Genomic DNA, 15,175 nt, shown 5'->3' with positions numbered 1-15,175 from the left:
TGAAGATCAAAGTCATATGCTATTCTGTACTGTTCTTTTATATATACACTAGCACAAGCCCATAAAGAATAATATATTCAGGAACTGGAGGAAACATCATGGTAACCATTCCTGATTCATTACAGGTGAAGTGATGTTAGTCATGACAGAAATTCCTTGATTGTGATCAGATGTTTGCTTGACTGGCCTTGATTTTAGTTCTATCTTCGTCCGTTTAATCATGAGAGAATTATTTTTCAACTTAAACAAAAGGGAGTAAGTGGGTCTTTAACTGGCATCATTATTGAATTTTTAACAGATTGCAGAGCTGTTGTTGATAAGCACCATAGTGATTATATTACTACAATCCGCCAGTAACTTGGAAAGGGACCTATTTCAATAGGAAGGAAATGGAGACCATATAATTCACAATTCCTCTTTTATATGTCAGTGCACATTATACAAGTACAGATATTAAGTACAAAATATGTCTTAGCCGTAAATCACTTTCACATTGGTTGTGTGTACTAAGTAATGTTTACTTTATGCATATGAAATTCAAAATCCGTAGAATTAGGTTAACAAATTCTAAAGATCAGAGAGAGCCAGACAATGGCTAAATGATTCAGCAGGTATACCTATAGGCTCCCCCAAAGCCCCCATCCCGAGATCACAAGGCTGGTGATATTGCAGCCACTACTAAACTAGAAGCTATCAAGCCTGAGCTGGTCTCGAACATCCGTCCAGCACTTTGCCAGGCAGGGATGTTTCCAAAAGGTTAAATCAATCACTCTTTTTTTCAATCGCTCTCCTGTCTCTAAACTGTGCATCACCATCACCAAAGGGGGCCACAATTTATGTTCCTATATTGGAAAAAAAGTCAGTGCCTAACTTTCTCGTTTTTTCATCGGTTAACCGTTTGTTAATCGATTAACTTTATCCTTAAATTTCTTTGGAAAGTTTTCCAGAATTGAGGCAAAGGAATATCCACAATAAACCTTAAAAGGAGATTACATGAAGATTCTTCGTTCAATCATGAAATGATGGTAATATTTAGATATTCTTCAATAGTGTATCGGTGTCGTGTCTGAAGCTTGGACCAACATTAATTCTGCTAACATTTCTAAAAACTCTTTGAGAGAGAGAGAGAGAGAGAGAGAGAGAGAGAGAGAGAGAGAGAGAGAGAGAGAGAGAGAGAGAGAGAGAGAGAGAGAGAGGGGTTACCCTGACACTCTGAGTCTATGGTAGAGAGAGAGAGAGAGAGAGAGAGAGAGAGAGAGAGAGAGAGAGAGAGAGAGAGAGATAAGTTACCATAGACTCAGAGTGTCAATAAGGAGTAGGAGACGAGAGAGAGAGAGAGAGAGAGAGAGAGAGAGAGAGAGAGAGAGAGAGAGAGAGGGGTTACCCTGACACTCTGAGTCTATGGTAACCTCTCTCTCTCTCTCTCTCTCTCTCTCTCTCTCTCTCTCTCTCTCTCTCTCTCTCTCTCTCTCTCTCTCTCTTATACTTTAAAAGGCCTTCTTTATTGACTTTAATTGCTAACGGGCAACTCTTGATGCATGACCTACAGAAAGCACTTCTTGCAGAAAGTGAACATCCGTCTTCCTTGAATGTCATTGGAATTTCTCTCTATATATAAAACCTGGATTTCCGTGCAGATCTCTGCGAATATCCTGTGAAGGAAATATCTTCTCTGTCTATATACACATATCACTTAATAAGAGTATGTTTGCGTATTTTACAAGTAGAGAACTTAGGAAAGTACCGTAATCATATCAAAGGGAGGTAATAGCTATTAGAAACCGAGGTTATGTATAATAAATCACCTAATATATAAGTCTATCAACATAATTGTGATATAAATTTTCCATTACCCTGAGAAAGTTCTAATGATTCCACAGATATCTGCTGTGATTTATTTCATTTCAGCTAGATTTAAAGATTCAATTATAATGGTATATTGCCTCGAAAACAAGAATACTCAAGCAAGAGAACTCTACCTTAACGCAGTGGAAGACCATGGTACAGTGGCTATGGTTTGATTTTGGAGTGTCCTTCTAGAAGAATTGCTTACCATAGCTAAAGAGTTATTTCTACCTTTACCAAGTGGAAAGTAACTGAACAATTACTAAGCAGTAGTAAAACCCATACGTGAAGAAGAATTTTTCTGTTATGGAAGTGTTGTTAGGCTTGTGAGAAAAGAGGAGAATGTGTAAAGAATAGACCAGACTATTCGGAGAATGTGTAAAGAATAGACCAGACTATTCGGAGAATGTGTAGGCATGGCAAAAATGACATATAACCAGAGAAAGGGATCCAATGTAGTACTGTCTGACCAGGCAAAGGACCCAATAATTCAGTAGCGGTAGTATCTTAATCGGTTGCTCATATCTTGGCCAGCATACTACCTATACATACTGAAGCTTTTAGGATAGAGTATTTCTCTTATACAAATTTCAATAAAGCTAATTGCCTGAGTGACATCAACATATTTCTTACGGGCAGCTTCCTGATGCCCTAGTTTCTAATTATATTATCGAGAGTAATTTTCTAATAAAACTATCCCAAGGCCGTGGAAGACACCAGGGTGCCCTTCGTCTTCGGAGGCCTACACCCTCCAACATCAATTCCAAAGTCTATAGATCTTGATGAACTCCCCCTCCCAGCGAAAAGCAAGATACGTCGTTGTTGCTCCCACACACCCCTGCCTGACACTCACTTGACCTAAACAGCAGAGCAGCCTTGACTAACCAACCTTCCAACCAATTGGTCTCTGTGTTGATTCTACGTGTGATATGCATATGCTTGTGTGCACAAGTGTGATTGCAAACAAATATATGATTGTGAGTAAGCTTTCGTTTTTTTTTTTATCCCTAAAAGATCTTTGAATAGTTGAAATGGTTTATTATATTTTGAACTCATTTCCTAAATTTATGATAAACTAACACAAGTCAGTAGTCACTTGACAAAGCAAGGGGGAAGCGACACAAGAACTTTATTTGAGGCGCACTTGCATGATATAAGATAAGAACTAGTTTATGATACGAGAAAAAGAAGTAGCTACTAGATAGAAAATAGGGGAGAAGTGTATAAGAAATTGTGCAGAATGAGAATAAGAGAAAATTTATATAGCTTTGAACATAGATAAACATTGAAGAAATGCAGTCTTTGAACAGGAGAATAAGTATTTTCAGGTTGTGGTGAATTTGGAGGACAGTAAAGTTAAGCTTGGTAATAAGATGTGAAAGGGTTTATTTACGAGAGGATAACACAGGGAAAGTTATTGAATATAATATATAAGATAAGTGATTAGGAGCTTTAAGAAAAACAATTCGTCATGAGTTGATGAGAATAGAAGTAAGATGCGGTGTTCCACAATTGAGAGGTGAAATTGGTACCCTTGTCAGAGGCAACATACTAAGGGATACCAAATCTTGCTATCCATCCTAAGATTAAGCAGGTGTATATGAGGTGGATGTTGTCGTTTTAAGGGGAATGACTTCAGGCCAACAAATGGAGTGGTTTATGACGGTATACAGGTAAAGTTGTTCTTGAGATGTGGGTATGGGATCTACTACGTGGACCCTCTTAACGAGAGAATGCCTTGACGCAGTCATGTGGTTTCTTCATATTGTTGAAGAATTGTGACGGGCAAGAGGGCTCTCGAACTTGGGGAAATTGCTCCCCAAGTTCGAATCTAAATTTTTCTCCCTTTCCTCTATTTCTTCTGCTTAATGTTACTTCTATCTTCTCCTAATTTTATCAACTTTCTTTCGTCTTGCTGTCCTAACTCTATGAGAATTATTTCTCTTAAGTTTATATATATATATATATATATATATATATATATATATATATATATATATATATATATATATGTGTGTGTGTGTGTGTGTGTGTGTGTGTGTGTGTGTAGATATATCCATATATATATATATATATATATATATATATATATATATATATATATATATATATATATATATATATATATATATATATATATATATATATATATATACATGTATTTATTTTATTTGTTCATTTATTTATTTATCTATTTATTTCTATTTTATCTAGATGGCGTGGATATTTCCGCATTCGTTATTACTGTCTGCTTAGATGAACGGGAGGTATTTGCATTCAAAACTATATATGAGAGTATTGGATGATCTCAGCCTTCCCAAAAATGGTTTGGACCTTTTTAGTGAAACTACTCCCAGGGGTTGGGTCATGGGAACCCGGGGGGATTCAATCCTTGAGGTGGGACTCTTGGCTTTTGGCTGGAAGCCCATAATTACAGATATGGGGAGGATAACTCCATCCCTAAGAGGCGGGTTTAGCTTACACCTGTGCCTCTAAATCTGTTTGCGGGTAGGTATGGAGTGGACCATTTGGGAAATATACTCTCATTATGGTGATAGTAAAGAATGCAAATTTTCTTTCCAACGTATGATGCTTTCTTAAAATTCTCAAGCAGGTAAACCAACAAAACCAAAAAAAAAAAAAAAAACATTAAGAAAATCCCACCCTTAACTATGGACCCTTCAAACGCTGACTCTCCATCCCCTGGATTAGTTGACTCCCCCCGGCACTGTTGACGACCTCTGATAATGTGAATAGGGATATTTTATGTTGGTAACCTCGGAACAGGAAAGAACTATTCCACTAATATTCCAAAATCGAGGTAATTTGGGTAACACGAGAAAACTTGAAATCCTTCATGTTACCCAAATTCCAATAGAGACAAACTAAGAGCATCTATATAAAGCATTTGAGTGCTATGGATGTATAAAAGAGATAAGGATGAAACTTGAAGATGAAAAATAGCATTCATGGATATCTTACAGTAGTTATGATGAAACATTTAGTGCAATAAGTAACAGGAATCATATTAAAATCAATAACTTAAATGTCGCGGCTGCTCTCTGCGATAAGGCACCAAGAGATTTGGATGTGTAGAGGCCTGCCGATTGGTTGGATAAAGACGCGGATTTAGTTATGCCCTCTCAGAGAAAGCCAAAACCACCAATGTGGCTTAAAGCTGAATCAAAGGGGGTTACAGGGAATTAATTTAGAATATGCAAACTGGTTCAGAAAAAAAGTAGGAACTATTGCACTAGGTGATATATCTCGTTTTGGAAAAAAATAGTTTCCTTATCCATGCCAAATCAAGTACACAGTCTGTAATACTGTTCAATATAAAAACATTTAATGATGATATTAAGTTAGATGTCAAACCCCACCTAAATTTTAGCAATGGAAGGGGACTAGTTTTTAACAGATCTCTATGAATTTACAGAGGAGGAAATACTGACCATGTGTCCACTAAATGTATGGAACGTTCACAAAGTCCCAGGTACTTCAATGATAATCCTTACGTTCCAGGATGCTGATGAACCTTTCCAAATTATTACTGAAAACAAAATTATTAAAGTAAGACCATTCAAGTAGAAGCCACTGCAAGGCTTTAATTGTTTTAAATTTGGGCACCCGTCTAAGGTTTGCAAAAATGAGAAAATGTTTGGTATTTGCTCCAAATTTTACCATGGAGAATGTGCACTTGGAGCCAGGTGTTAAAATTGTAAATCAAATCATAAATCCACAGACAAGAGCTGCGAGCTATATAAGTTGGAGGAAGCTGCCCTCAACAAATCAAATTTAGAACATATAAGTATGGAACGTGCCAAAAGACTATTAAATTAATCAAATACCTGTGCTATGTCATTAAAATCAAAATAACCTAACACTGCTAAACTTTTAGGTTTGATATTTGATTGTAAGCTTACGTGCGTTTCTCACTTAAGCGTTAAAAGCTAGATGTCTGGAACCTCTGAATCTTTAAAAAGTATTGGCCTCTACATCATGGGGGGCAGACTGCAATACTAATTTAAAATTATACAAGGCCTTGATTTTTCCTAAATTAGTTATGTAAATGAAATATACTCCTCAACCACACCATGCCAGTTAAAAATATTAGATTCAATACATCATGCTGGTATTAGATTGTCCACAGGAGCGCATAGAACCTCCCCTATCCCAAGTCTCCTTGTTGATGATGGAGAGTTCCCTCAAGACCTTTACCGAATGTCTTCTATTATTCGGTATTGGTTTAGATTGCAAAGATTCCCTAATTCTTTAGCCTTTCAGACTGCAAGCCTTGTAAGCCACTCAACATACTTTGAGCTGCACCCGAATTCTCCTCATATTTACTGCTTTCGGGTGAAAATATTATTAAACAGTCTTGATATAGTTAGAATTAAGGTGATTCCATTTAAGGTATCATCAACGCCTCCATGAAAATTACCGGAGGTATCTTTTTGTAAATACTTTATTGGAGTTAAGAAGAATATGACTGAGGTAGAATCCAGGTCTCTTTTTATGGAACATGTTGCAGAACAACATCGACTTTTATATATACTGATGGCTCCAAATCTGATGCTGGCGTTAGATTTAAAAGTACATAGTAAAGGTTTTAATTGTAGAGGTGCACTTCCTCTAACAGCTTCCATATTTACTGCCGAACTGTATGCATAGTAACCGCTATTAAGGAAACATCGTTGGAAAAAGAGGGTAATTTTACAATTTTTATTGATGCAAGGAGTGTTCTTCAAGCTTTAGAAGTTTTTAATTCTAGTAACCCTCTAGTTTTAAAGGTTTTAGAATGGCTTTTTATTATTGAATTGAGAGGTATAATGGTTCGATTATGTTGGGTTCCAGCTCATGTAGGTGTGTCTGGGAATGAGAAGGCAGATCTACGGGCGAAGAATGCGGCATCCTAGTTGCTACCAAGAATGTATCTCATTCCCTGTAATGATTTCCTACCTACCATCAAGAAATGGTTTTTTAATAAATGGCAACAGCACTGGGATTGTCTAGATGGCAATAAAATGAGAGAAGTAACAAATGTCGTATCACCTTGAACGTATAACATGATGCCCTGAAAATGGGAGACGACTCTTTGCCGTCTCTGTATTGGTCACACAGTTGACACACGAGTTTCTGCTGAAGGGCCACCAGCAACCGTATTGTGAAGACTGTTTAGTACCTTTGACAGTGAGGCATTTGTTGACCTAACGCCCTAATTATAATAACTTAAGAAATAGATATCTGTTTGAGGCTCGAGGTGAGGATGGCAGGTTCATCCTTGCCAAGATTCTTGGACATGATGAATCCTACTATGCAAGCGGCATTTTTAGATTTATTTCAGAAGCAGGTCCGGCGTCAATGACCTTAGATGTCAGGATGCCCAGAAAACTTTCAATCAATCTACTACGTCGAGGTGAATGTGGTCAAAATGATGGTGAGGTTGAGGAGAGGCTCCCACTCCTGAATCCGTGTGTCGATGTACTTTCGAAGTGTGGCATGAAGTACAGGACACATATAAATATCAATACGAATATCAATAATGCAAATGAACTGTCATTTCCAATAATTCTACCATGACCAAACAGGTGTAAAGCGAGGAACATTTATTTTGGTGCTGGAAAAATCTCTTGCAATGTAGGGAGGCTACAAGGATTTAGAATAAACAATAATGCATACGTGGAAGTTAAAAAGAAAGTGGTAGCACTCAAGAATTGTCTCGATTCCGAAATTATGTTACATATATATATATATATATATATATATATATATATATATATATATATATATATATATATATATATATATATATATATATATATATATATATATATATATATATATATATATAGTGGTATATATATGACTACATATAAATAAATACATATAGACATAATATACATACATATATGTATATATATATATATATATATATATATATATATATATATATATATATATATATATATATATATATATATATATATATATATATATATATGTGTGTGTGTGTGTGTGTGTGTGTGTGTTTGTGTGAGTGTGTAGGTAAAGGATATTTTGACAGCATGCAAGAAACAGAAATGGATATCGGCAGGACATATAATGAGAGTGACGGACAATAAATGGATATTAAGAATAACAGAGAAGAAATTTCATTAAAATCAGATGGAAAATAAAAGCTGGATGTGAAATATATAATAACAATTGCAAAATCTGTGCTAAAGTAACGACTAGAAATGAAACACCAGAAAATCGATATTGTGAATATTTTGCAAATAGCAACTAGACCGTCAAGAAAATCATAATTTCAGTAAATTTTTGTTGCAATAAATAAATTAGACAAGACTGTTTGACAATATATAACATAAAAATGTGGTGAAAGTCCTCGTGCCTGTTGATGGATCAACTTTATCCCAGCCGCTTATAACAAATGATGTAGGCTTTATTGGGAAAAGTTATGCTATATTACATTAATTACGACCTCAAATTCAGAAGTGTTAATGGGCCTTTTTTTGCCCAAAAGTCCTAATAGGCGATTTATTGTGCTTTCAGCCGATGATTAAAACATTATGATATACCACTAACCAATTGTAATATTCCATAATTGGTAAAACAACGCAGTAAATACTCCATAATTGATTTTGTAAATGTTACAGGAACATGAGCAATCCATCGTCATCAACACTTAATTAAGTTACTTATGGGTAGGACTAGATGCTTTAGGCATAAAGGTGACCTTTGCTTTTCATTTTGTTCTCTTAATTTTTTGTATATGACTCAAGAAAAAAAATCACCCTTGTATTTAGCTGATTTAGTGTATTTTCAAAATCGATTAAATAAAAACCAGTAGAATTTAAAAAATCCAAAATCATGCTACAAAAATGTATCTTTTCTAAGGTCTCGTAAACTAAAGATGCCAAATGATATATATATATATATATATATATATATATATATATATATATATATATATATATATATATATATATATATATATATATATATATATATACATTGTAATATTATTGCTATATATTTCTAAATTATTTAAGTTTTTATAGATATATAAGGTTAAATATACTGTAGACTTATTGTTTTCCTGCTTTAATTGTTTGTCTTTTTACTGGTGGTTATGTTAGTGGTTTTAATGGACTAACGGCTGTTTTATATTTTCAAGTGGTGTTGGTTACGTGGCTGCGCTCCTGCGTGAACGGAGTTTTGGAGGGGCTTTTTTTGAGGATGGTTCCTTAGTGTGTTTCTGAGCCTCCAACCTTGTAGGGCACGACATTTGTGATTGGATCTATATTATTCCACGCCTTTGCAGAGCGACATTGTGAAGCTGTTGAGCTTGTTTTGGATATTCTTTCTCTGCAGCAAGGACGTTTCATCCTACATTTTGTGTACTGCCCTTGGTTCAGTAAATGCCAAGGGGACCTCTCTGTCCCAAGGTAATAATATTTATACCTATTTAAGTATCGTGATCACGACCGGTGATAGTCAGCTGACGTCATTACTGGAGCTTGTGAAAGCCTTTCAATCAAACCAGCCATCGTCCACTATATAGGGATATTTTGTTTGTATTTGTTAGGATGCTCTAACTTTTCGTTGGCCTTCTCCTTTCTGGACCCTCTCTCCATTTAGTATGCATGTGTTGATGACCTTTCTGTAATCGTGTAACTGTTTTCTTTTACAGGGAGTTAAGATTGAGTGTGTATCATTTATTAATGTATTATTGTGGTTCAGGTGTTATTTCTGTCTAGTTATTATGTATTAAAATTAAGGAGATTTTTGTGGTATTTTCTTTGTCCCCTTGAGTTGACTTTGCATTCGTATTGATGTTTGGTTACTATTCCACCTTTAGTGGACTTAGTACTGTATGATGGTGAATACTATTTGATAAGTGTAGTGTTTTGAGTGGTGGTCAAAGCCAGCCATCACAAGTGGCGACCGTGACAGGATCGTTCGTTCCTGAGTATTCACCTGTGTTTGTGCAAAGGTAATTCTTGGGATAATTTTTTTTACAGGCAGTGTATTTTCACCTCCTCGGTGTTGTTTTAAGTAAATTTAGTGTTTTGTGTGAATAAGTGATCATGAGTGTCATGGCTGTTAACGTATTCGAACTCCTTAGAGGAGAGGGGTGGCAAGAGAGGTTGGCAGAGTTAAATAGGGAATACTTGGAAATTGTAGCAGAGCATTTTGAATTGGAATATGATGTGTCCATTAGAAAGGGTGTATTGCTATTGCACATTTATGATTATGTTAAAACTGTAAAGACAAGTGGGGAACAAGAGGTGAAACCTGATAATGTAGTGTCAGTAGAAATTTTGGATAGGCAAATTGCCCTGAGACAAATGGAATTTGAAATGGAAAAGTTAAAGGCAGGGGAAAGAGAAAAGGAGAGGCAGCATGAGATGGCTATGAGAAACCCAGTTTCTTTTTCCCCCGCCCATTCCCCAAATAGGTTAGTAACGCCTGCTATTAATCTAGCGCAGGCTCTCAAATTTGTACCTAAATTTGAAGAGAATAATGTAGCAGAGTTTTTTGTGTCATTTGAGAGGATTGCAGCAAGGTTGGAGTGGCCCCAAGAGTATTGGACCACTCTTATACAAAGTAAATTAGTTGGAAGAGCTCAGAGGGTATATGTAACGCTGGAGGAGGATCTATCAGCAGATTATGAGAGTGTAAAGGCTATTGTCTTGAAGGCCTACGAGTTAGTCCCTAAAGCTTATAGGCAACACTTCCGGAACTTAGAAAAATGTAGGGAACAAACTTTTGTTGAATTTGCCAGGGCGAAGGAACAGTATGCTAGCAATTGGTTCAAGTCCAAGGAGGTGGGAGATTTTGAGAGATTGAAAGAGTTAATTTTGGTGGAGGAGTTTAAGAGGTGTGTTCCAGATAAACTGAAGGTCCACCTCGAAGAGTTAAAACTCGAGACCGTTCAGGAGGTAGCTATTGCTAGTGACGAATATGGCTTGTCTCATAAGAGTGAGTTAGGGGAAGTAACGACAAATGTGAAGTCTAGTTGGGTTAAGATGGGTAGGAATAATAATGCTAATCCGAATAATAATGCTAAGGTGTTTAACAGAAATAATCATGGAAGTAATAATAATCAGGGTAATTATCAGGGTTATTGGCTGGTTTTCCTGATTCCGTAAAGTCGTATGCTATTGAAAATTTTAATTTAATCTGCCCTTCCTTTGCAGGGAATTCGAAATTGGCCATAGTTGATAAATTCCCGGTTAAGGAGGTTGATGTTGTGTTAGGGAATAATGTGGCTATGAAGAATAATAATTGTCCGATATTGATAAACCCTGATAGTGAAGTAGCAGCAGTTACTCGTTCTAGTGCTAGAATTGTTGACGCTGCAGAGTCAACAATTGATGTAGATTTAAGTAGTTTAGATCGTAGTGATAGCCTAGCTGTAGATCTTGGAATGTTAACGGACAAGTTAAATTGGACTACTGAAGAGCTAATCAAAGCCCAGAAAAAGGAGTTTCGGGAACTCCCTATCGAGTCAGGGGAGGTGTCTGATATGACTGGTCCCAAATTTAAGATAATTAATAATATTTTATATAGGTTGAGTAGGCCTATGGGGGTGGATAATGTTGATTATGAAATTGTGAAACAGATAATGGTTCCTTTTGGTTACAGGAAGGAGTTAATGTCATTGGCGCACGAAAGTGGTTTGGTCGGCCATTTTGGAATTCATAAAACTTCTTGCAAATTGTTAGGGAATTATTATTGGCCGAAGTTGAAGGCAGATGTAAAGAAGTTTGTCAATAGTTGTGATGTGTGCCAGAGGGTCGGTAAACCCAATTAGCGGATTCCAAAATTGCCTCTATATCCTATTCCTGTAGTTTCCGAACCTTTTAAGGAAGTCATTTTTGATGTGGTTGGACCATTACCGAAGACGCGTAGTGGTAATGAGTATATTTTGACAATCATGGATGGGATGTCTCGATATCCCGAGGCAATACCACTACGTACAATAAAAAGTGTTAAAATTGTAGATGTACTAATTGACTTTTTTACCAGGTTTGGGATGCCTAAGATTATTCTATCGGATTGTGGTTCTAATTTTGTTAGCAGGTATTTCAGAGATAAAATGGCAGAGTTAAATATAAAACATGTGACCTCTTCTCCATATCATCCAGAAAGCCAGGGAGCTCTGGAGAGATTTCATCAGACCCTGAAATCCATGGTAAAGAAATATTGTTTGATTAATGGTTCTGAATGGGATAAGGAATTACCTTATTTGTTGTTCGCTTTTCGTTCTGTCCCAAGTCAGTCTTTAGGTTTTTCGCCTTTCATCCTTGTGTTTGGCCATTGTGTTCGAGGTCCTCTTGATGTGGTTCGTGAGTCTTGGGAGGGAGACGTCCCTGAGGTTAATTTATTGAATTATGTGTCTAATCTAGGCGATAAATCAACCAAGGCTTGGAAATTTGCGGGTGAAAACTTATTATGTAGCCAAAAAAGAATGAAGTTCTTTTTTGATAGAAGGTCCAAGGCAAGCGACTTTGCGGTAGGCGATAAAGTATTGGTTTTGTTACCCTTCCCAGGGAATCCATTGAAAGCTTCTTTTTCAGGTCCTTGGAAAATTTTGAAAAAAGTAAGTGAAGTTAACTATTTAGTGGAGACACCTCAAAGAAGGAAACCTTTTCAACTGTGTCATGTAAATATGTTGAAAGCTTATATGGAACGGGAAAAAGTCATTCCTGTGGCAACTATTGGGAACACGGTAGATTCTGAGAACAATAACCATTTTTCTTTTTCAGAGTGGGAGGGTATTGATGATAATTGTTTTAATGGATGTGAATGGCGGTCGGATAATAGAAAGTCTTTGGAAAAATTTTCGGGAGTAATTTCACATTTAGGTAAGGAAGAACAAAGGTCTTTGAAAAATTTAGTATCTAATTATGAAGAATTATTTTCGGATGTACCGGGTAGGACTTCGGTCCTTGAACATGATGTAGAGGTAGGTAGCGCCACTCCTGTGAAACAATCTCCTTACAGGTTGAACCCCTTCAAAAATGAGGTTGTAGCACAGGAAGTGGATTATATGCTAAAACATGACCTAATTGAACCTAGTCAAAGTCCTTGGTCATCACCTGTTGTATTGGTAAAGAAATCCGACGGTGATTTCAGGTTATGTTTTGATTACCGTAAGTTGAATGAGTTATCTAAATCTGATTGTTATCCATTACCTCGAATTGAGGATTGTATTGATCGAATGGGGAAGGCCAAATACATTAGCAAATTCGATTTGTTGAAAGGTTATTGGCAAGTTCCTCTTTCAAAGCGGGCAAGGGCCCTGTCTGCTTTTGTAACACCACAGGGATTGTTTCAATGTAAAGTTATGCCATTTGGTATGAAGAACGCGGCTGCCACCTTTCAGAGGTTAATGAATACTTTAGTCCATGGTTTAGAAGGATGTGTTGTGTATATTGATGATATTGTTATTTATAGCGATGATTGGGAAACCCATTTAAAACGTATTAGGGCACTATTTGAGGTGTTGAAAAAGGCAAATTTGGTAATCAATTTAAAGAAAAGCGATTTCGCGAAGGCGAAGGTGGTATATTTTGGTCATGAGGTTGGTAATGGTAAAGTTGCTCCTAAGCAGGCCAATATCGAAAGTATTGAAAACATGGTAGTCCCTAAATGTAGGAGGGATGTCAGAAGATTCCTTGGTTTGAGTGGGTATTATCGAAGGTTTGTTAGGAATTTTTCGGATATAGCCGATCCATTAACAAATCTCTTGAGAAAGAAGGTAGCATTTGTCTGGACGGATGAAACGCAAAGGGCTTTTGATAATTTAAAAAGAGTTTTAATTAATTTCCCTGTCTTGAGAGCTCCTGATTTTGACCTTCCTTTTTCTCTTGCCACAGATGCAAGTGACGTTGGTGTAGGAGCGGTGTTGTTGCAGAATGACGAGCAGGGAGTTTCTCATCCTGTCGCATTCTTTTCAAAAAAATTGTCCCCCGCCCAACGTATGTATTCAACTGTGGAGAAAGCGACTCTTGCGTTAATATTCGCTATTAATCATTTTCAGGTTTATCTCTCCTCCTCAGATACACCTATTAAGGTCTTGACAGATCATAATCCCCTGACCTTTATCAGCAGATACAAGAATAAAAATCAACGATTGATGAGGTGGGGTCTCATGCTGCAAGAATGGAGTTTAGAATTTTCACACATCCCAGGAAAAGATGATATTGTTGCCGATTTTCTCTCTCGCAGCGTTGAATATTAGTTGATTGACAGAGGGCTATGCAGTTATTAAAGGTAGTATCTGTATCGTTCTAATTATGGTGTGTGTGCTGTTGAAGTGGGCACGTAAGGAGTAGAAGTAAATGTATATTTGAGATTTATTAATCATGGTTTGTTTACAGAAGACTAAAATGTTTTGGGTATATTATATGGGATCTTTAAGGTTAAAAGGTGAGGGTGATCACTGGTACTTTCTAATGATTGATTAATTAGAAGGGTCATGGGCTCACGGGTCTGTAGCACAACACAGCCGTTTTTAGGCGCTACAGGCTGGTGTATGAGTGGTACCCTAGACTGAGTTAGGTTAATCTACTAAGGTTTAGAGGTGTCAGGTACGATAAGGTTTATAATAAGCTAAGAAAAGAGATAGGCACTAATCTGGTATTCTGTATTTTCAGGCTAATAATTACGCTTCATCGAGTTTGTTTGTTTGTTTGCGCAGGGGAGTCTTGTGGTGGTCTTCTCTGTGTCGTTCGGTGTGTGTGTATGTATTGGACACTATGGTGATAAGTGTGATATATAACACTGAAATAGACAGTGGTTTTTGTGATCAACATTTATTGATAGTGAGTGATGTGTATCCCTGAAAAGGAACAGTGTATTGAGTGTGGAAAAGGTTATAGCTTTTGGACTATATATACAGAATCCGGTTGTTAGTGCAATGACTCTTAAATAAGTTTATTAATGATATGAGTGATGTGAAATTTTTAGGTTGGGTACCTATTTATCGAATGGTGATGTTTTGGTTTTCTGGTTTTGGAAAGTTTACTTGTGATTAATTTAGGTTTAAGATTTTTTTTTTAGTATTGGTTATATATTGCTATCCTTGTGAGCTGCAGACCTTGGTACTTGCCTCCCTCTTTCCTTTTGTTTGTCATGTTTTTGCAGTTTGTTTAATAATAATTTTTGAGTGTTGGTTTAATATTTCAAATTTTTGAGTGTTGGTTTAATATTTCATTATGTGATAACCTGTATGTTGTAATTCAAATCACTTTAAAAAAAAATAATATTATTGCTATATATTTCTAAATTATTTAAGTTTTTATAGATGTATAAGGTT

This window comes from Palaemon carinicauda, chromosome 12 (genome assembly GCF_036898095.1).
Source record: "Palaemon carinicauda isolate YSFRI2023 chromosome 12, ASM3689809v2, whole genome shotgun sequence".
In the NCBI taxonomy this organism is placed as follows: domain Eukaryota; kingdom Metazoa; phylum Arthropoda; class Malacostraca; order Decapoda; family Palaemonidae; genus Palaemon; species Palaemon carinicauda.
Note: the sequence above shows the minus strand (reverse complement) of the source record.